The 24,673-nt window shown below is 42.5% G+C and overlaps 1 long non-coding RNA gene and 1 pseudogene across 1 annotated transcript in view; both read right to left on the reverse strand.

The window, feature by feature from the left end:
• Positions 1 to 24,673, reverse strand: part of LOC125389960 (uncharacterized) — a 36,748-nt gene that overhangs the window by 11,802 nt on the left and 273 nt on the right. The gene's annotated exons all lie outside the window — the stretch shown is intronic.
• On the reverse strand, positions 3,368 to 3,532 carry LOC146889828 (signal recognition particle RNA; annotated as a pseudogene).

Here is a 24,673-nt window from a genome sequence, read left to right on the forward strand (position 1 = left end):
CAAGTACCCCGGATAGGCCCCAATTTGCTTCCCAATCTACTGGGGTTGAAAGTGTGCGTCACCACGCCCAATATGAGTATGACTCTTCAGCATACGAAGCATCATGGGCTGCAGAGTGACCATAATGCAGACATGATCTAAAACAGGGAAGGCTCTGACAGTTCAAGCTGATGGATGCTAGCACATGGCTGACCCATGGAAAGGTGAAATGGACAGTTAAAGCCGTCTCCTTCAGTGCTGAGGTATGTCTCATTTATATATATGTAAATATTGTCAGCATTGCCAATCTCCTCCCACTTATTAGTGGAAACTTGACCTATCGTTAACTTAGTTCACCTGCTTTAGCATTATATCTTGTACCAGTAGATCCATGTTTAATAATGAGAGAATAAATAGTTTGAGGGACCCGAGCCCTGAGGCAGCTCCTGATGAGGCTCCCAAAGACTCTGCTTCCTTGAGTGAATTCCATTTGGTATGGCCTCCACACAGTGACTTAACTGGAAGATCAGAATCCAGGGATGAAGACAGAGATCAGGTTACTTGACACCTTGGGGGGGGGGGCAAAAGACTCTTTCACAAGGGTCACCTAAAACCATGGGGAAACACAGATATTTACATTACAATTAATAATAACAGCAAAATTACAGTTATGACATAGCAATGGAATAATTTTATGGCTGGGGGTCACCACAACTTGAGGAACTGTTTTCAAGGGCCACAGCATTAGGAAGATTGAGAACCACCGAGTTACTACAAGAGTTCTACTTCCATTTTGCCAGCATTTTCTCTCTGGCAGGTGCTTCTCTTGTTTTCTTTCTTGCTTGACCTGATAAACCAAGCCTGCCTCTTATAAACCCATAGAGAGGCCCATAGGTGATGAAGTGACCAACAACAGCTCAGGAGAAACTGGATTGTACCTTGTGACTGAGATAACAGTGGCATAGAATTGGTAGAGACCCAGAATGGCCCAGCCTGAATCTCCTCTCTTCTTAGAGACAACAAAAGAACTATAGAATGGGTTTCTGACACACCATTCTTGCTGGTTTCAATTCTCTTGAACGATTGTGGTGGTTTGAATAGGTATGACCTCTATAGACTCATGTGTTTGAGTGCTTGGCCCATAGGGAGTGGCACTATTAGGTGGTACAGTCTTGTTGGAGTAGCTGTGGTCTTCTTGAAGGAAGTGTGTCACTGTAGTGGCAGGCTTTGAGGTCTCATATGCTCAAGCTACCCTCAGTGTAGTACACAGTCTCCTTGTGTTGTCTGCGGACCAAGATGTAGAACTCTCATCTCCTTCTCCAGCACCATGTCTGCCTGAATACCACCATGTTCACCTATGATAATAATAAGCCTCTGAAAATGTAAGCCACCCCAATTAAGTACTTTTTTTTAGAAGAGTGTGCCGTGGGAACCCTGAGATAGCTATGTTCCTTCATTTTCTAGTGTTCACTCTACCGTCCATTACTCAAAATGTGTCAAGTCACTGTGATATGACAACCTCAGACTTGTGATGTTGGATTGCTATAGCAATGTCCATCTCCAGTGGCCTCTCCAGGGACACTTTGTTCTGAAGGAGAACCACTTAGAAGCCCTATAGCCTCCTATTGGAACAGACAACATCTTCCTTCTTTAAACTATAGCCACCTTTTTTTTTCTACCACCAGACTTGACTAGTTGTCTTGGGACTTGTTAAACTATCACTCAGAAACATTCTCTTGAGTCTCCAGAAAAGCCATTGTAACTCATAGACAACTTCTGCCCAGTAACATAAAGGGCCCAAGATTTAATAATGCCCTCATTGCTCTGTCCACTTTATTCATATGTATATAATTTGCTTCCTTTAGCTCCCCTTTCTTTAGCTGGGTATAGGTATACCTTAAAATTAAGGTATCCCTTCACACATATGGCAGATTCATGGTGGAGTTTAGGCCTGATCTAGATACTAGTAAGAAACACTGTAAGCTCTTAAGTAGTAGAGTGGTATACTGCCTGTCAACTCGACAGAAGCTAGAGTCAGCAGAGAGAAGGGAGCCTCAACTGAGAAAATGCTTACATAAAATCAGGCTGTAGGCAAGTCGGTAGGGCATTTTCTTAATTAGCAATTGGTGCAGAAGGGCCCAGCCCATTATGGGTGGTGCCATCCCTGGACTAGTGGTCCTGGGTTCTATAAGAAAGCAGGCTGAGCAAGCCATGGGGAGCAAACCAGTAAGCAGCACCCCTCCATGACCTCTGCATCAGCTCCTGCCTCTGGGACCCTGCCCTGATTGAGTTCCTGTCCTGACTTCCTTTGGTGATGAACAGTGATGTGGAAGCAGAAGCTGAATAAACCCTTCCTCTCCAAGTCAACTTTGGTCATGGTGCTTCAGCACAGCAATAGGAACCCTGAGACAAGTGGCTTCCACTCACTGAGCATTCCCGCATCCAGGCTTCCAACTCTACAGCCAAATACACATAGGACAACCACACAGGAGAGTCAAGACGGTTGGGGTTAAGTGGGATGGGAACACACATGATTATACTTCAGTGCCGTGCGTCTGAAATGGGGAGGACGTAGGGGCTATAAACATGTCTGCTTAAGCGACTTCTCTTTGTGGCCATGGCAAAATCGCTGGCAAAAGCTGCTAAAGGAAGAAAGCTCATTTTGGTTCCCAGTCTGAGGGTACCTGCTGGGGAAGGCTTGGTGGCAGCAGTGAGAGGTTGCTGCTGCATGGATCAGGACACACGGAGTGATAATGCTGATGTTTAGCCCACTTCCTATGGTTCACTTAGTCCAGGACCCTACCCCCTGATGCCATCCACAGTTACGGTAGGTCCTTTCACCTCAATTAGCCTCACCTAGAAAATTCCTAAGGGCCATGCTCAGAGCTTAATCTCCTAAGTGATTGTAGATCCTTTAATTTGACAGAATTAACTATCACACATCTAACTCAGGTAACCATGGAAAATGAGTGGTTGTCAGTGCTGCTTATGACAGGGTGTTTTGAGACAGGGTTTCACTGTGTAGCCCTGGCTGTCCTGGAACTCGCTCTGTACACCAGGCTGGCCTCAAACTTACAGAGATCCGCCTGCATCTGCCTCCCGAGTCTGAGATTAAAGGTGTGGGCGACCACCTCAATTGCTTTCTAAGGAAAGTTCACCAGCAAGACAGAGGAGGTAAAGCCAAGGAAACCAATGTAACAGCTGTGGTAATAATACGATCAGAATTCGATATTTTAATTCCTCCATCTATTTGTAATAAACATGCAGCCCCTATAGAGAAGATGCCCAGAGCACAGTGAACTGTTAGAGCAATCGAATGTCTTTTATTATTATTATTTTTTTTTTAAGAGATGGGATCTCGCTATGTTGCCCAGGCTGGAGTGCAGTGGCTATTCACAGGCGCGATCCCACTACTGATCACGGGAGTTTTTTGACCTGCTCTGTTTCCGACCTGGGCCGGTTCACCCCTCCTTAGGCAACCTGGTGGTCCCCCCGCTCCTGGGAGGTCACCATATTGATGCCGAACTTAGTGCGGACACCCGATCGGCATAGCTTTTAAAAGATAAAGTTCACTCAGATACAAATCATCAGACTAGATTCGTAGGAAGAAAGGTTGAAATGGTATCCAGTCCTATTTTGCATACCTGAATCACATCAAGGACTGAGGAAAACCTTAAAACTAAGGAGTGTTTCTTTCCTATGCTCTGGAAACATCTACCTGACTCCAAAGGAAGGTATCATTATGCTCTTTGAAAATACGTTGAGTCATGGGATAACCTTCAAGAAGAAGAATTTTTGTTCTTCTTGTCTTCGATGAGCTAGAATTTTCAGGACAGCACCTGCAATACCCTGCTTCTGGGCTGTGCCCAGGGGACAGTAGCCGCTTCTTCCACCAGAGAGCAGACTGCACTGGTTGGTGCTGCTCACCACACTGCCTCTCTGCACCTGCCCACTACACAGTGGAAGTTCTGCACATATCTGACTACAAGTATATACCCTCTCTATATCTGACTACCTCAAGATGGGTTTCAAAGTTTGAAAAATCGCAGTGTTGAGAATACTGACATACCCAGGACACGTAACTCTGCTCTAGGCCCAGCCAAGAACTCTTAGTATGTGAACTATTTATATAAATGGAGAACCTTCCATTGTACTTCCAAGAACACAGACCAGTGTTTACAGTTTGCAATGGCATGCGGAAGCCGTAGGCGCTTCTTTAAGGAAAGTGTTGGTAATAAAGTCAACCAGATGGGGTGGGCACTTCCCGTCACCTTTCTCATGACGGTTTCTATCCTTACTGCTCTCTGCCCCCTTTTTCCATCTACTCTGTTTGCTCGGTGGTTTCCATTCACAATCCTCCCCTGGGTACTGCAAAGGGGAGGAAGGAAGAGAGCAGGAGGAATGCTGGTCTTCTTTGGGCTGACCCAGGCTAATGCTAGCTCCTCTCAGAGAAGAGGGAAAGAACCGGAAAGAAAGCAGGTGGGGAAGCGGAAGAAGGGAAATGAGGAAGCAGGTGATCCTGGCTTCATTTCTGCTGCTGTGAAAAATCATGGACTAAAAGCAACTTAGGTAAGGAAAGAGTTTATTGGCTTACAGTTCAAGGTCACGGTTCCTTTGAAGGAAGTCAAGGCAGGAACTTGAAGGAGGCCTTCTTGCTGTCTAAGGCAGCATGACCTCTGACTAAGGAACTCAGTTTACAGCCAAAGAAGTACATGAACTGTGGAGGAGGATGCTTGCCAGCTTTTATTATTATTATTATTATTATTATTATTATTATTATTATTTCGATCAGGTTTCTCTTCATAACAGCTCTAACTGTCCTGGAACTAGCTCTGTAGACCGGGCTGGCCTCACACTCAGAGATCTACCTGCCTCTGCCTCCTGAGTGCCAGGATTAAAGGTGTGCGCCACCACTACCCAGCTATTTGCTAGCTATCTTGAAGGCTTATACTCAGTTACCTTTCTGATGCACTTCAGTATCTCCTGCCTAGGGAATGGTGCTACCCATGGTGAGATGAGCCCTCCTGCACCAAGTAACCACTAAGACAATGTCCCACAGTTATGCCCATGGGCCAATCTGATCAAGTTGAGAGCTAGAGCTAACCAGGACAAATAGAATCATAGCAAACAAACTAAAAGTTGAAAGAGAGATGTAGGCAATAAGGAGATAAGGAAGAGAACCCTCTTGCCTAAGGAGCACATCGGATGAAGATGCAGATCTGATGGAACAGACAGTGCCGTAACAAGCAGGGAGCCTGTACTTGTCTTCTGCTTGTTTTTGCTCGGTAGCCAGTTAAGACCTCTCTCTTGAAATGAAAAGAGGAGATGGGATTTAAGTTAACCAGTATTAGTTTTTCATTAGTAAATGCTTTATTAGCTTTCTATTGCTGCTGCCGCAAAATAGGTAAATAAAGAAGTAAATATTTGACAAACTTGATCTAACTCAACATAAGCTGTATTTTCTTATAGCGTGGGGGAGGGTCAGAGGTCAAAAGTAGAAAACCAAGGGCTCTCTCGATGTCTCAAGATAGAATCTGCTTCTTTCCTAGCCTTTTCTAATTCTACGACTGCTTGCTAATTTCCTCTTCCTTTTATCTTCATAATCAGCAATGGAGAGGTGGAACCCTCAGATCCAACCGGCTTTTGTTTCTGTATCAGATCTCCTTCTTTGTCCCTTCAACCCTATCAGATCTCCTTCTTTGTCCCTTCAACCCTATCTTCCATGGTGTTTATACTGCAGCCACTGGATTTTTATCTCTGTCATCTATCGATGCACCTGTATAACTATCTGACACCTATTTAGTGCGTGGATGCTTCGGCTGCCTGTACAACTGTGCTCTACCCCATGCCTGGTGTCTGTGGAGTACAGAGGAGGGCATCAGATCCCTGGAACTGAAATAACAGACTAGTATAGACTGCCGTCTGGGTTCTGGGAACCAAGCCTTGGTCCTCTGGAAGAACGACCACAAGTCTCTTCATTGCTTAGTCATCACTCCAGTTCCAGAAAATTCCTAAGAAGGGGAATTGCAGAGTCAAGTAATTATCAACCTTAAATCCACATGTAGTGTGTGTGTGCGCCACAGACTATGTATGGAAGTCAGCCAACAGTGTACAGCGATCCTTTCTCTCCTTTTACCTTGTGGATTCTGGGACCAAGCACAGCTCTTCAGGCTCAGAGCCAAGTTCCCTGGCCTGCTGAGCCATCTTGCAAACCCCACCTACAAGGTTAATTTCCCTTTGATATGTCATCAAACAGTCTGGACATTGCTGGGCACCCATATTCTGTGGATCACAAATACTGAGTAACTCATAGGAATTACACGTGGTCCATCTTTTGCCCAGTGTGCTAGCTGGTTTTTGCCATCTTGATGCAAGTGAAGGCCATTTGAGAAGAGAGAACATCAACTGAGAAAATGCCTCCATCAGACTGGCTTGTAGGCCAGTCTCTGGGAGCATTTTCTTGATTAATGATTCATGTGGGAAGCAATCCCTGGGCAGGTAGGCTCTGGGCTATACAAGAAAATAGGCTATGAGCCAGAAACCTCTGCTGGACTGGGGTCCAAGCCAGGGACCTCTGCGGGTGCAGGCCCAAGCCAGGGACATCTGGGAACAGGCCTGAGCCAACTACCCAGCCAGAGCAACCTCCGAGGCAGTGACCTCCATAGGAGCAAGTTTGAGCCAGTGACCTCTGCTGAAGCAGGTCCAAGACAACAATCTCCTTGGGAACAGGTACAAGGGAGCCACCACTGACGGAGGAGGCCCAATCCAGAGACCTCTGTGAGACTGGGCATGAATCGGCAACCTCTGAGGTAGCAGGCCTGAGCCAGCAACCTCTGTCAGAGCAGGCCCAAGGCAGCAATCTCAGCAGAAGCAGCCCAAAGCAAGCAGCCTCCATGGAAGCAGACCTGGATGACCCCCGGCATTTCAAAGCCACCCCTGGAAGCACTGAACAACCTCCAGAAACACCAAGTGACCTTTGGGGGTGAGTGGAACCATGGCCCTGACTGCACCACAAGGACCAATGATCTGAGCCTTGGATACACTGGCACCTGCCCCAACTACACCAATCAAAGTAAAAGATAGGTAGACAAGATAAGAACACACTCAACACCACAAAGAACAACATGACACCAATAAAATCTAGTGGCCCTACAACAGTAAGACTTAAACACCCAAATATAGATGAAACAGAAGAAACTGACCTAAAAAATAACTTTAGGAGAATGTTTGAGGCCCTTTAAGAGGACATGGAAAATTCCCTCAAAGAAATGGAGAAAAAGACAAACAAAAAGTTGGAAGAAATCAACAAATCCACTAAAGAAAACCAAGAAAAAGAAATGAAAGAAACTATTCAAGACTTAAAAACTGAAATAGAGACAATAAAGAAAACACAAACCAAGGGAACTATAGAAGCAGAAATTATGAGAAAACAATCAGGAATCACAAACGCAAACATGAACAGCAGAATACAAGAGATGGAAGAGAGAATCTTAAGCGCTAAAGATACAATAGAGGAAACAAACTCATCAGTCAAAGAAAACATTAAATCTAACAAAAGCTTAACACAAAATATCCGGAAAATATGGGACACCTAAGAATAGTAGATATAGAAGAAGGAAAAGGCTCAACTCAAAAGCACAGAAAATATATTCAACAAAATTATAGAAGAAAACTTTCCCAACCTAAAACAAAAATATGCCCGTGAAGATACAAGAAGCTTACAGAACACCAAATACATTGGATCAAAAAAGGAAGTCCCCTCGCCACATAATAATCAAAACATTAAATATACAGAATAAAGAAAGAATATTAAGAGATGCAAAAGAAAAAGGCCAAGTAACATATAAAGGCAAACTTATCATGATTACACCTGATTTCTCAATGGAGACGATGAAAGACAAAATGTCCTGGTCAAGTGCTATGCAGACATTAAGAGACCACAGATGCCAGCCCAGACTACTATACCCAGCAAAACTTTCAATCATCATAGAAGGACAAAACAAGATATTCCATGACAAAACTAGATTTCACCAATACCTAGCCACAAACCCAGCCCTACAAAGAGTACTAGAAGGAAAACCCAAACCAAAGGAAAACTTCCAACCCAAGGAAGTTAGTTACATCCACCAAAACAGAGACAATAGATGATCTCATAGCAGCAAATCCCAAAGAAGGGAAAAACATACACAATAACATCACCAACAACAAAAACTAAAATAAAAAGAGTTAGCAATCACTTGTCACTAATATCCCTTAATAAAAATGGATTCAACTCAACTATAAAAAGAAATAGGCTAACAAATTGGATATGAAAAGAGAATTCATCCTTCTGCTGCATACAAGAAACACACCTCAACCTCAAAGACAGACATTGCCTCAGAGTAAAGGGTTGGGAAAATATTTTCCAATCAAATGGACCTAAGAAACAAGTAGGTGCAGCTATCCTAATATCTAACAAAATAGGCTTCAAATTAAAATTAACCAAAAGAGACAAAGAAAAACATTTCTTATTAGTCACAGAAAAAAATCCATCAAGAGGAAATCTCAATACTAAACATCTATGCTCAAAATACAAGGGCACCCTCATATGTAAAAGAAACACTTCTCAAGCTTAAATCACAAATTAAACCCCACACACTAATAGTGGGAGACTTCAACACCCCACTTTCACCACTGGACAAGTCAGTTAGACAGAAAATTAACAAAGAAATAAGGGAACTAACAGATGTTATGACTGAAATGGACCTAACAGACATCTATAAAACATTCTATCCAGACATAAAAGAATATACCTTATTCTCAGCACCTCATGGAACCTTCTCAAAAACTGACCACATACTAGGTAACAAAGCCAACCTCAACATATGCAAAAAAATTGGAATAACCCATGTATCTTATCGAATCACCATGGCTTAAAATTAGAATTTCACTAAAACATTAATTCCAGAAAGCCCACAAACACATGGAAATTAAACAATGCTCACCTGAATCATCAATAGGTCTAGGAAAAAATAAAGGGAGAAATTAAAGACTTGCTAAAATTCAATAAAAATGACCACATAACATACCCAAATTTATGGGACACAATGAAAGCAGTGTTAAGAGAAAAGCTCATAGCACCAAATGTCTATATAGAGAAGCTGGAAAAAATCCCACACTAGTGAGTTAATAGAACATTTGAAAGCTCTAGAACAAAAAGAAGCAAACTCACCCAGGAGGACTAGATGGCAGGAAATAATTAAATTGAGAGCTGAAATCAACAAAATAGAAACAAAGAAGACAATCCAAAGAATCAATGAGACAGAGAGTTGTTTCTTCAAGAAAATCAACAAAACAGACAAACCTTTATCCAAACTAACCAGAGGCAGAGAGAGAATATCCAAACTAACAAACTCAGAAATGAAAAGGGGGGCATAACAACAGACATGGAGAAAATCCAGAGAATCATTAGGTCATATTTCAAAAACCTGTACTCCACAGAACTAGAAAACTTAAAGGAAATGGATAACTTTCTGGATAAATACCAAAATTAAATCAAGACCTGATAAACAAATTAAATAGACCTACAACTGCTAAAGAAACAGAAATAGTCATCAAAAGTCTCCCAACCAAAAAAAGTTCAGGACTAGATGGTTTCAGCTCAGAATTCTACAAAATTTTCAAAGAAGAACTAATACCAATACTCCTCAAATTTTTCAACACAATAGAAACAGAAGGAACATTGCCAAACTCTTTTTATGAGGCTACAATTACCCTGATACCCAAACCACAGAGAGACATTGCTAAGAAAGAGAATAACAGACCAGTCTCACTCATGAACATTAATGCAAAAATACTCAATAAAATACTGGCAAACTGAATCCAAGAACACATCAGAAAAATCATCCACCATGATCAAGTCAGCTTCATTCCAGAGATGCAGGGATGGTTCAACATACAAAAATCTGTCAATGTAATCCACCATATAAACAAACTGAAAAAAAAAACCCACACGATCATCTCATTAAATGCTGAAAAAGCTTTCAACAAAATGCAACAGCCCTTCATGATAAAGGTCTTGGAGAGAACAGGGATACAAGGAACATATTTAAACATAATAAAGGCAATATACACAAAGCCAACAACCAACATCAAACTAAATAGAGAGAAACTCAAAGCAATCCCATGGAAATCAGGAACAAGACAAGGTTGGCCACTCTTTCCATATCTATTCAATATAGTTCTTAAGATTCTAGTTAGAGTAATAAGACAACAAAAGAAGATCAAGGAGATACAAATCGGAAAAGAAGTCAAACTCTCACTATTTGCTGATGATATGATAGTTTACATAAGTGACCTCAAAAATTCTACCAAGGAACTTCTACAACTCATAAACATCTTCAGTAATGTAGCAGGATACAAGATTAACTCAAAAAATCAGCAGCCCTCCTTTACACAGATAATAAATGGGCTGAGAAAGAAATCAGAGAAACATCACCCTTCACAATAGCCACAAATAGCATAAAATATCTCGGAGTAACTCTAACCAAACAAGTGGAAGACCTATGTGACAAGAACTTTAAATCTTTGAAGAAAGAAATTGAAGATAACACCAGAAAATTGAAAGATTTCCCATGCTCTTGGGCAGGTAGAATTAGCATAGTAAAAATGGCAATCTTATCCAAAAGCAATCTACAGATTCAACTCAATGCCCATCAAAATTCTAGAAAAATTCTTCACAGACCTTGAAAAAATAATACTCAACTCCATATGGAAAAGCAAAAAACGCAGGATAGCCAAAACAATCCTGTACAATAAAGAAACTTCCAGAGGCATCACCATCCCTGACTTTAAATTCTACTACAGAGCTACAGTACTGAAAACATCCTGGTTTTGGCATAAGAACAAACAGGAGCACCAATGGAACTGAATCTATACCCAGATATTAATCCACACACCTATGAACACCTGATTTTTGACAAAGAAACAAAAAATATCAAATGGAAAAAGAAAGCATGTTCAACAAATGGTGCTAGTATAACTGGATATCAACATGCAGAAGAATGAAAATAGATCCATATCTATTGCCATGCACAAAACTCAAGCCCAAAAGGATCAAAGACCTCAACATAAAGCCAGTGACACTGAACCTCATAGAAAGTGGGAAGTACACTTGAACACATTGGTACAGAAGACCACTTCTTAAATATAGCCCCAGCAGCACAGACACTGAGAGAAACAATTAATAAATGGGACCTCCTGGAACTGAGAAGCTTCTTTAAAGCAAAGGACACAGTCAACAAGACAAAACAGCAGCCTATAGAATGGGAAAAGATCTTCACCAACCCCATTTCAGACAAAGGGTTAATCTCCAAAATATACAAAGAGCTCAAGAAATTGGTCATCAAAAAGCAAATAATCCAATAAAAAATGGGGTACAGACCTAAACAGAGAACTCTCAACAATAGAATCTAACATAGCTGAAAGACCCTTAAGAAAATGTTCATCATCCTTAGCCATCTGAGAAATGCAAATCAAAACATCTGAGATTCCATCTTACACCTGTCAGAATAGCCAGGATCAAAAACACTGATAACAACTTATGCTGGAGAGGTTGTGGGGTAAATGGAACACTCCTGCATTGCTGGTGGGAGTGCAAACTGGTACAGTCCCTTTGGATGTCAGTGTGGAGATTTCTCAGAAAATTAGGAAACAACCTTTCTCAAGACCCAGCAATACCCAAGAATGCTTAATCATACCATAAGGACATGTGCTCAACTGTGTTCATAGCAGCATTGTTTGTCATAGCCAGAACCTGGAAACAACCAAAGAATGGATAAAGAAATGTGGTACATTTACACATGGAGTACTACACAGCAGAAAAAAAATAATGACATTTTTAAATTTGTGGGCAAATGGATAGATGTAGAAAACACCGTATTAAGTGAGGTAACCCAGATCCAGAAAGACAAATGTAATATTTACTTACTCATAAGTGGTTTTTAGACATAAAGCAAGGAAAAACCGGTTAGCCTACAATTCACAATCCCAGAGAACCTACACAACAAAGAGGACCCTAAGAGAGATATACACGGATCTAATCTACATGGGAAGTAAAAAAAGACAAGATCTCCTGAGTAAATTGGGAGCATGGGGGCCATGAGAGCGGGTAGAAGGGAGAGGAGCAGAGAAAAATATATAGCTCAATAAGAACAATAAAAATAAACAATTAAAAAAAAAACAGGGTAAGGTAGGCACAGGGAGGTGAGCCAGTATGCTATGTTCCTCCATTGGGTCTGCTTCAGTCCTTAGTGAAAGCTCCTACCTCAGATTCCTGCCTGCCCTCCCTCCACGATGGCCTGTAAGCTGTAAACTGAAGAAAACCCTTCCATCCCCAAGTTGCTTTTGGTCATGGTGTTTCTCACAGTCACAGAAGACAAACTAGAATGTTCAGTATTCTTGAAAACCAAGATCTCTCCATGTCAGTTGCTTTTCCTCTTACGGGTGTGCTGGAAACAGAAGCGACACTCTAACCAGTCCTTGTGCTCACAGGAAAGTATCAGGAAATCCAGGAATGTTAAGTATGCAGGGCGGTGTCCTCAACAGAGGAGGGGTTCACCTGTTTTCACCCAGAAGGCTGGGAATGGATGTAGCCAATAGCCTGGAGAGCTATGCTCTCTGTAGGGTCACTCTCAGTCCCCCAGACTATTTATTATATTTATCCCAGATTCCTCCTCTCTAGAACTTTAGCTTGAGCATTGTTTCTCAGTCAATAGAACCCATTCTTACGGAAGATGTCACACGTACTTTGTAGCTTCGGAACTCCGTGGTGACTTACGACACCAGATCCTCCCCTAGGCCCTTAAGCTATAGAACTCGTTCTGATGGAAGAAGTCACATGTATTTTGCATAAGCGCTTCTAGATAGTGAAGCCTTAAGCTTTATTATGATCACTGTCACCAGAAAACGCTTTCCAAAGTTGTACTGTGTTTAAACACGCCTAAAATAATGTGCCCGAGGCCAGACTCCCGGCTATTGCGTCATGCGGAACCAGATTTCCTTCTTGCCTCACACGGATCATACTCCACCAGTTTACAGAGACCTCCACCCTAACCAAGTAAGACAGTCATTGTCTTCTGACTAAGAAGACTCTTGTGCAATAAATAACATACATCTCAGCAAAGACAGAGTCGCAGCCAAAGGGACCACTGCGTCCCGTCAGCATGTCCCTGACCCCACCCTCTTCTCACCAGCCTACAGAATGGCTCTATATCCTGACCATGGAGGCTGGAATGGTGGAGCATCTTATACAGCACAGTCCCAGGGGCTCAACCATTTGTTTTTGGTCAGTTCAATGATGACTGTAGACCTGGGAGGCTGTCGTGCACAAAGATTCTTGGCCACTTGTTTGATGCTCTAACTAGCGCCACAGTTACTGCAGCCTCTGCTCCCAAGCAAGTCCAGACTCAGGTCCAGACTCAGTCCTGGCTAGACTTCAGTCAGCAAGAAATGACCTCGACCGGCTGGCTTTGGTTTTGTCTTCCTCAAAGTTGACGTCAAAACTAAGTAAGATTGAGTTACAATTATGAAAGAGTCATTTTCAAAGAAAATAATTTCTGCTCATTGTCTTTCTGAGCTGTCTGTCTCCTGATTGTTGCTTTAATGGCAACAAGTGCCATTTCCCTGACTATAAAGACACCACTCTCAAAATAGCAGAGGAGAAATGTGATTTCAGGAGTCAGTATGGTAAACATCTTGTGCTCGAGAGACAGAGGTAGAGAAGAAAATGAAGAGATTAAGAGAGAAATTTACGGGTGTATATGACAATGCCTCTTAGGCCACTTCAGCTAGCAAGCATCTACGAAACACCTTCTCTGTGTAAGAATTTGGGGGGCATATTAGGTATGTTATCTGTGGTCCCCAGAACCACCTTTCATTGTAGGTAATACAAACAGGACAACCAAGGATAAATTCACCTGCTATTACATAACTTAAATATCAGAGGGTCATGATCCCTGCGTGACCTAAGGCTAAAAATGCTTGCCTGCTCTTGTACAAAGCACCTTGCCAATCATCCCAATGGCTGTAAGGTAAGGTAGTGATGGACTATGTAGAATTTCCATTGTTGAAGACTTAAGGTCACCTATTTAGTTACCAACTCCCTCAACAGCCTTGATCATCTCAGCCTCACCATTCGTGAATTGACTGGAGTTCCAGATTGATTCAGCAGGATGTAAATCTGAGCTTGCTTCTTGTTATGGGTGTCATGTTCTTCTAAACAGCCGCAGGGCTGGCAAGATGATTCAGTGGGTAAAGGTGCTTGTCACTAAGCCTGACCATCTCAGTTTTATTCCACAAGTTGTTCTCTGAGCTACACATGCGCCCCCCACACACACACGCAGAAGCATATGTGCCTCCTCTGACCAAATGTGAATAAACGTATTTAAAAAATAGAACAAAAGGTAGTCACAGATTATTTATGAAGAAATAAGAAAATTAAACAAACAACAACAACAACAACAACAAAAACAGAGGGAAGAACGGAAACCGAGCAAAGAAAAGATACAAAATGGTGACAGGGAATCACTCAATCTTGTATAGAAAATATCAAGAACAAAAGACCCCCCTACACACACACTGCCTGCCAGGGAAGCCTGGCACACACACTGCCTGCCAGGGAAGCCTGGCAGGCTCTGCGGCAAAGCTGGCATCTCTGATTTCCATTATTTACTTAGCCCCTTTAGATCACATCCTCAGGAGAAATGTGTCTTTGGACTCAAATTCAGCATTTGAGCAAACCAATTAAAAAGGCTAATTAAAAACAAACAAGTCAAAACCAACAATAGCCTAAATATTAGGGAAAATTCCTTTGGTGAATTAAATTCACTCAGTAATAAATTCATTCCTAAAGTTAGACAGTCTCTTTTCTATTACGGCTTTGCAAGCTTTTAGTTTACGGGAAGACGTTTGTGATGGAATTCAGTTTCCCTGAGAACTTTGTGTAGTTTTTCAAGTCCAGGAACATGTGTCACGGCAGTAAGACAACAGTTTAACCTCACACAAGGATCTTCCCTGGTATGGCAGGTCAGCATTTTCCCAGGCCTCCACAGGGCACAGCCAAGCTGCTGTTGGAACCAGTTCCTCCGAATAAGGGGTCTTTCAAATTTATCTTACCTCTGTATCTAGTATACTTAGGGGTCACATAGCAATACTGAGCAATACTAGGGGTGTGTGTGTATCTTCACTTGCTCACAGAATTATATGTGCACATTCATTTTCCAAGACAAAACAATTCTTCCTTCTGGATTTCTCTTTCAACATCGCTGTGGGCATTCATTTTATTATAGTCAGATTAGGAACAGGTACGCAGATTACGGAGGAGACAAAAAAACAAAATAGGCTCAAGTTTCTGGGAGGATCTCTGTCATGGAAATGAGCCAGAGGCTAGCAGAGTCTCCTACTTTGCAATATAATCCCTAGACAAGGCAACTGTCAGTAGAAAAGGACAGGATGTCACGGCTTGGGTGCCAGCTTCGGGAGGCCTTACTCATAGCAGAGCCAGGTTCCCCATATACACCCAGGAAAGTTCCTGTTCCCAGTCTAGTGTTAGTTACTTCTGGGAGTGTTTTTAAGAAACTGAGGTAACTAAATTCAGAGTCTGCATGATAATAAGATACCAGGAAGTATCTGGAGCATTTGGTTCGGCCAAGAAGTGGTGGAGCTCATAGGGGCTGGGAGGGATGCTTGAAACCACAGATAGAGAAGTTCACAGACAGGGAAAGGAAACTAATGCCTCCCGCACTCCCACCAGCAAAGGTCGGGTAGTCATGTATAATCGCGAGATTTAGAGGAAGTGATTTGTCTTTATCTGCAATGTGTGTGTACGTATGTCACTGTGTGTGTGTGGCGTGTCAGTGTGCATATGTGTGTGTGTATGCGGTATATGTATGTGTGTATCGGCGTGTGGGAGGGGGTAGTAAGCAGGGTAAGGGAGAGGAGATTGAGAGCCCACCAGAAAACCTAAGGTCTAAAGTAGTTGTTACCAAATGTCCTGCATACTGGCTGTGGGAGACAGTCTGCTTTTGAATGGCCTAAAAGCTAAGAATGTTTTTGCTTCAAAGGGAGAAAGAAATGTAGGCCCAAAGGAGGAACATGGAGGTGAAGACACAAAGGGAAAGAAGCAGAGAGCTTCCGTTTACAAAGGCCCGTGTCTGCCATCTGGCTCTCTGAAGTTATTGACCCCTCTCTAAATCTTTTAGACGTGGTAGAACAGCAACCTCCAAGGTGCTTTCTTTGTTAGTGAGACAGGGTCATCTGTGTAGCTTTGGCTGGCTTTGAACCCAAGATCTGCCTGCCTCAGCCTCCCAAGTGCTGGATTAACGTTGTGTGCCACCACACCTAGCTCTAAATACTTTGAATATGCTAACTTTCTCAATAGCATCAACTGATATCCTAATGAGAGGCTTTCTTGTGTCAATTATGTACGTGCCTGTGTTGTTAGTCTCCCCTCTTCACATCTCATTCTAAGCTGCCCTCACATTCCTTCATTCTCGTCACACTGAGACAAACGAATTCCTCTTCCCTGTGATCACCTACTTAGAACTTGTCAGTGTTCTACATTCCCGGTCTACACCGCCCTTGCTTTATTGTCTAGTTATTAATGTACATATGTTTCCTCAGACACAGAGATCCTTAGGGCAGAAGCTACACACAGCTATTATTTGATGAGGAACACCATCAAAGGTTTAAAGATGAGTTCAGAGACAGGACTTTGCTGTGGGGCCCAGGGTGGCCCTAATTCAACTTTCTGCATCCAGGCCTGCACCACTGTGCTTGGTTTTAGATGCTTTTTTGTTGTTGCTGTTTTGGTTTTTTTCGAGACAGGATTTTTCAGGGTAGCCCTGCTGTCCTGGAATTTGCTCTATAGCCCAGTCTGCTCTCAGAGATCGCCTGCCTCTGCCTCCTGAGTACTGGGATTAAAGGCCTGCGCCACTACCCGGCTAGCTGTCTATCATTTCAGACACGGTTCACAGAGCTCACCCAGAGGGCAGCACTGATGCTTGTCTCTTCCTGCCCGCACCCTTCCAGCTTTTCTAGTCCCACACCCCCTAAGTTTCAGAAGAAATCGGTTTACGTTCTTTCTAGCAATTTTATGGAGTCCATTTCACTAAGTCATTCTCTTGGCACTTCAAAACTCCTTCTGTCGCCTGAAGTAACTTTCTCCTTGGCCTACCTCAACTGCGTTTCATCTTCAGATCATCTCCAGTGTCACTATGCACAAGCCACGCGCCCGAAGACCAGTTTCCCGCACACCGAGAAAGAAAAAAGATCTAACTGGCACAACCATCTTATGTGCCTTTCTACATCCAAGCGACCATTACATCGGGGGAGAGGGAATATGACTTCTATCATGGTCAGCAAGCTAAATAAACTCATAGGAAAAAAATGGATGTTAAAGCAAAAGTGATGGACCATGAGTCAAAAGAAAAAGAAAAAAGAAAAAGAGTCCGGGTGATTTAGGAACCGGCATACTGACTTGAAGAATAACATGTTGATCCAGATTTCCTTGATTTCCTGGGAGCTTTTTGAAATCCTGTCCACGGCCTGAATTAACTAGGAGAATGACCACATGTGAGCAGAGCAATTCAGAAGTGGCGTCAACAAGGGAAGCGGCCATATTTAGTTTCGGACATGAGTCAACTGCTCCACAATGGGCTGCGCAGGCTCGTGGACACCCAATAGAGGATACTGGGGAGCACTGTGGTTTGGATCAGAAATATCTCCCACAGGCTCCTCTTTTGGGCACTTGGTCCACAATCGATGGTGGTGTTTGGGGATTTTGTATTGTGTTGCCTCAGGGACATGGAACGTAGCTGGCAGATGCCAGCCTTTGAAAGTTACCCGACTTCTTGCTCCGATGTACCTGTTTCCTGCCTGCTGCACTGTGAACACTGTGAACACTGTGAACACTGTGAACACTGTGAACAACACTGTGAACACTGTGAACAACACTGTGAACACTGTGAACACTGTGAACACTGTGAACAACACTGTGAACACTGTGAACAACACTGTGAACACTGTGAACACTGTGAACACCGTGAACAACACTGTGAACACTGTGAACACTGTGAACAACACTGTGAACACCGTGAACAACACTGTGAACACCGTGAACAACACTGTGAACACCGTGAACACTGTGAACAACACTGTGAACACCGTGAACACTGTGAACACCGTGAACAACACTGTGAACACCGTGAACACCGTGAACACCGTGAACAACACTGTGAACACCGTGAACAACACTGTGAACACTGTGAACACCGTGAACAACACTGTGAACACCGTGAACACCGTGAACACCGTGAACACTGTGAACAGGCTCATGCCACTATGAATACAGCAGCTGTGGCTGCCATGTCTGCCTGCTGCAAGGGAACAGGAACAGGTCCTCAGGAGCCGAACCAAAGCAACCCTCTTGTCTGTTGTTCCTATTAGGCATATTGTCAGAGCAAAAAGCAGGATTGATGTTAGCAGTAGAAAGCCCCATGCAAATATTAACTATTGCTAATATCTCTCTAAGACAAATCAGGTCTCAGGATTAGAACAGAAAATGCCCATGTATTCAGAAGACAAGATCACAGTTAGGGTCTAAATCTAATTCCAGACTGAAGCTTACTAAAGTAACCAGAGCAAGAGGCACAAAGTTAAAATCAGTGGGATGTGTATGACGAAGTAAAAGCTATTTAGCCTGACAATGTATCTGCATTGAAAAGAACTACATCTATGTTGCTTCAATAAAATGCACTACTCATTTACGTGTGTGTGTGTGTTTGTGTGTGTGCCAGACATGTGTGTGAGGGCAGTCTAGGCATTCAGTAGCATGATTTCTGTCAGCAGTAAAAGTAAAACCATGGTTTCCTGACACCCAAAGTTAACTGTTGGTTTTATATATTACGAAATCATTTATGCCTCTACATCCAAAGGACAGCAAATATTTAATTATAAGATTAATACTCATGGCATATATAAAAACACAGCTAATTAATAAAAATTGACCTAAGTTAGTGGGGACACCATATATCATACTGATAAAACATGTGAAAGGTAAGTGAAGATAAAAGCACCACACAAAAACATAGAATGGTTATCATGGATTATTTATGAAGAAAAACATTCTGCCATCTGCAACAATGGGGTGAATGAAGGCATCATTCATGTGTGAAGTGTCCTGGTTTAACTGCATTATGTCAGGCATTGGAAGATGAATCTCATTTACTGACAGAATGGTGGTGACCAGGGGCTTGTGTGCAGCCAGAGAGGGGATGGCGGGATGTGGGACAAAATGTACAAGGTGTCAGAAGGATAAACAAGAAAAACAAGTCATGGGAGGCAGCTTGGGTGGGAGGGACGGCAAAATTAAATCTTTTCTTTAGAAAAACTTTAAAGTATGCAAATGCAGCGAGGGCCAGCACGAAGGACCTGAAGGTGGGGATCGCTGTATGCTGCGCACGCGGCCAGCACAAGTTCCAAACAATTCTTTCTTGATTTTGAGACTTATATATGTAAACAGTGGTACCTTCTGTGTATGTATGGATCTCTACTGTAAAACCAACAAACTCAATCTGGATTATGAGAAAAACAGTGATCCGGTGGCATTCTTAGCTCAAGGTAGCATCTCATGGTCTGGGAAGACAACCTGAGCGCACTTGCCTGTTGCTTACTGTGTGTGTGTGCACTTAAAAAATGTATTGGCATTTTGCCTGGATGTATGTCTGTGTACCACGTACATGCCTGGTGCTTGCAGAAGCCAGAAGAGGGAACTGGAATTACAAATGATTGTGAACCACCACATGGGTGCTAGGAATTGGTCCTTGAGCCATCTCTGTAGCCATAGCTTTATGTAGCTTTACATATTTTCATTTCTCATTTTTCCCCCAACCACAGGACTCTCCCTATTGTTTCTTGAAAGTTAATATGAAAAATTCCAAATTATACAAAAATAGCAGCAAGACCCTTTCTTTACCCATTGCCCAACATTAGAAAACACAAGGTCAGGCTTTTTGTCAGCTCACTAAGAGCATATGTGATGCCGACCTTCATTACATCACTCATAGCCAGTACTCTGACTCCCTAAAAGATAAAGATTTAAACATAGTATCATTATCAAAAATTAACATTAAAAATATGCATGGTAGCACACCCCTTTTACCCCAGCACTGGGAGGCAGAGGCAGGTGATTTCTGAGTTCAAGGCCAGCCTAGTCCACAAAATTAGGACAAGCATAGCTAGGGCTGCAAGAGAAACTCTGTCTCTAAGAAGTAAAACAAAAAATTAATTCATTTTACACATATGGGCATTTTGCCTGCATATGTTTGTGCACCATGTACACGTAGTACCTGCAGAGATCAGGAGGGGGCATCAGATTCCTTAGGATTAGATTTAGAACTGGCTACGAGCTTCCATGTGGGTGCTGGGAACTGAACCCAAGTCCTCTGCAAAAGCAGCCAGAGTTCACAACCACAGTCCCCCCCCCCCCCCCCCCCCGCTCGGTCCCCAACTGAACAAATTCCAAACATCCACACAGTATGCGTTAGTCTTTTTCCCCAGGTGTCTTTGATCAAATGGGGATCTGAAAAAGGCTCACACATAGCAACTGGTAACTCCTACTTCAATGTTGTTTAAAGGACACGTTACACTTTATTAGGTTTGTTCATTCTATGCTTTGCTTGCACATATGTATGTATAGCACACGTGTGCACTGCACCCAGAGATCCCCTGGAACTGGAGTTCTGGATGACTGTGAACACCACGGGAGTGTTCAGAATCCAGGTCCTATGCAAGAGCAACCATGCTCTTAACTGTATAGTCGTCATTATCCAACTTTTTTAGATCACATTACTCGTCCTGTAGGATCTTCCAGTGTGGATTTTGCTGCACGTACCTCCTATGGTGCTTAACATAAAAATTTCTGACAGAACAGAAACATTTAAGCTCAGTTCTTAGACTTCAGAGGCAGCCGTCTTCCGGCGCATAACCTGGCAGAACGTCTCAGATATGAACTGTAAAGACCGGTCAGTGGATCCAAATGCTGTCAGTGCCCTCTGTGACGTAAACCCTACCCATCAGCATTGTATCTAATGGTTTATCTATGAAGGGGCCTGGCTTTATTACTTCATTAGCTGCAGTAAATGTTAGCGTTCTAGTACAACTTCTGCACCATTAAACTGGAATTATTCAATTCTCTTGCAGGTATTCAGTTACGTTGCGGTGTAGTTTGTGTAAAAGGCAGAGCAAATCCAGCAGTTGGACCTTTCGCTCCTGTTCTCCAGCCCAGAAGGGTCCGTAATCAGCTCCCCATGGCTGGTACCACTGTGTACTCAGCACTTCTGAAGCCTCAGAGGCACTTTCTTGAACCCCCAACACTATTCAGTGTGCTCTTGTCTCTTTGAAAGCTTAACACTTGGAAGGGACACAGCAGAATGACATCTGGCTGTTTGGTCTTCAGATGCTCTTCAGACGGGCAGAAAAGTCTCCAAAAGACAGCCCAACACCTACACATCTACAACTCAACACAGCTCCTAAAGGCCTCCTGTGAGATTAGACATCCCTGGCTGTGCCAGTTACTTTGGTGGGAATAAACTTTTTGTTGTTTTGGAATAGATTATGTAATCCAAGATGGACAACACAGCAGAGAACTTCGACCTGCTAGCCTCCACTTCCCAAGTGTTGAGACCCCAGGTGTGCACGACTATGTCCAACAAACTTTTAAAATAAGGGTCCACTTGTTAATAAATAAATGGGTTCCATCTCAAATACAATGACAATAGCAACATATTCTGGGTTGAGGGCCCTCCAAAAGGCACCTGAGTAGAGTTTAGGTTTGCAAAAACACAAGCAGACCAGAGATATAACCTAATTATAGAAAAAATGTGTTCTCATTAGCATACAAATACTATAACAAAGACTCTAAAAAACTCACCCGTACATTTCTACTGTCCGGAATAAATTAGGTACTGTGGGTACAGTGAGTCTATTGGGACTGTATTTACTCACTTGCTAAAAGTGAAATGGGTACTCCTTTTAATCCTAGCACTCAGGAGGGAAGAGGCAGGTTGTTCTGAGTGCAAGGCCAGTAAGGACTACCTGATGAAACCCTGTCTCCAAACCAAAACAGAGAAATGTAGTTAGGATTTTTATTCTGACAAGTCACCCAGTCTTATTTAACAGTAAGTTTGTTTTAAAAAACAAAGAGAAATAATTGGCTAGGTGGTGATACCTTCAATCCCAGGACTCAGGAGTCAAAAGCAAGCAGATCTATGAGTTTGAGGGCAGCCTGGTCTACAAAGTGAATTCTAGGTCAGAGCTACACAGAGAAACAGTCTCGGGAAGAAAAAATGAAAAATATGACTATTATCATTTACTAGTGCATTATACTCAGCCTTCTGCCATCTACCACGGTACTATTACAGTGCTACGTATTATTACTGTGCCCATGACTTGTCCCAACAGCCTCTGAGTCTTAAAATACTCTATGAAGATTAAAACAGCACCCTCTGAATACCTAAGTAACACATTGGTAGTTTATGTTCAAAGCGAACAAAATACTCAAGACCTTTTCAGTATTCGGCCAGAGAGCAGTGAAGGGTTTTCATCTATCACAGAAAACACTAGAGCAACTTTATCCAGGTGGTCCAAGCTGCCTGGTGAACGCTGGGCACACTGGCATCCTAAGACACGCCAAGTTCCATAGTAATATATCCTCAATTATAATAAAGCTAAGGACTTGAAACCCAACTCAAAGTGGGTGGTCCATTTCCAGAAAATGTTTGAATAGAGAAGGAACTTTTAAAATATGAAATTTATGATATATATATATGTTATATATAAGTAAAATGTACAATACAGGCTGAAAACAGTCGCAAGAACACTTAGCCACAGCTGCCCAGGATTCCAGAGAGCACTCTCTCAGTGACTACTCCAACGTTACAGACCCCTCCGCAGTTCTTTCACCAAGCTAGTGTCAGCCAAGGTCTCTAGTGTTTTTACCTATCCATATTCTGATTCTTAATCATGACACTTGTCAAGTTTTCTGTCTTCCCTTGGGAGCAGCGAGCCAGCTACCCTTCTCCACGGGAGAATCTGGCAAAAACATTAAATGGATTTTTGTTAATCATATAAATAACATTTTTTTCTTAATTATATAGTGATCGGTGGAACCAATGCCTTTTTAGATTTTATGGTGTTCAAAATATTCTCCTTTTGGATATGATTTGCCCAATGTAATTCAATTTTGAAATGGTCACCCCATCTGCTCTCAGGCTGCAGAAGGCTGTAACAGGGATGGATTGTTCAGTGAGGAAGTCTAGTACCTGCCTGTCAGGTTCTTCACGCAGGCAGTGTGTACAATAAACAGGAGGAAAGCGCAGTCGTCAAGCCCCACAGCCTCGGCACCTGGGCTCCACTGAAGGCCTCTCTTCTGCTCTTAGGTGCCTCTGGCATAACGCTCTGGAGACTCTTCTCCAACACAAAGATGTTTTTCCTACCAGCCAGAAGGTAATTATTTTAAATTGCCTTAGAAATGAAATTCTCATATATACAATTAATAACCAGGAACACGGGAGCACGAAGGAAAATGTCTCCTAATCTTCCCTCCGTGGCGCGTCCAGACATCCTAACATTCCTCTACTTCCAATTGGAGATGGCATTTACTAAAACCTCATTACGACAAGCCTATCCGTTCTTTGGTTCAGTACTTGAGAAGGGCACTCAAAACACTGTCTCATCCTTCCTATCAATGGCTCTGTGCAACTACAAATTACTTAAACGCTTGACAGTAGACCTTTAACAGAAAAGTTAATTGCATTAGTAAATGTCATCAATACTGACTGTAACGTGGTATTTTTGTTAGGTAAATCCACCCCGCTGGAAACCCGTCAACAGTGGAAACAGTCAGTTGGTAGCTGTCACTGCCACACAGAGAACTCCAAAGCAGAAAGCTGATTGGCAAACCAGAAGAGAAATCTAACTCCGGGAGTCGCTTCCCTTACAGCAGCAAACAGAAACATAGGGAAGCAGTTACATGGCCAACAATACAAGCATGCTCTCGCTAGGCAGCGTAGTTTTAGACGAAACTTGCTTTAAAAGCACAAGATGAGCAACAAAGAGGGGAATGAGTTAAAGTTCAGTGTTACCAACAGAACTTACGATCTAATATAGCTCAGCATCCATAGGCTCACCATGAAAATGTTAATACAGTGGGGCTGGATGATTTGCTCAATTGCTTGAATGAAGAGTTTTGGAAAACAAAATTGTAGTACAATTAGAATTTTACTACTAAATTCTCCCACAAATCAGGATTTGCCATACAATACTTCAGGCTTTCATCATTGGGGGGGGGGGGAATAATAAGAGTCCGGAACTTACTTTGCTCTATTAAGAAAAGCAAACTTAAAGTCAGTATTATAGTCTTGCCTGAATGTTGAGATCCATGGTTCTTTCCTGTCCTTCCTATGAGGCGGCTTCATCCTGATGCAATTACGCTTATCTTCAAGGTTTAAACTAAGCTTTATCAAAGCATTACATCACTTTCGAGTTACAAAAGCACCGAACTCCTATTGAAAGGGACGAGAAACGGAGCTTGCTTCCACGTATCTTTTTCTTAGCAAAGACTTGCCTTTAAAAAGCCTCAAAGTGCCACAGAAAAAGT

The sequence above is a fragment of the Myodes glareolus genome, chromosome 26 (assembly GCF_982192425.1).
Source record: "Myodes glareolus chromosome 26, mMyoGla1.1, whole genome shotgun sequence".
NCBI lineage: Eukaryota > Metazoa > Chordata > Mammalia > Rodentia > Cricetidae > Myodes > Myodes glareolus.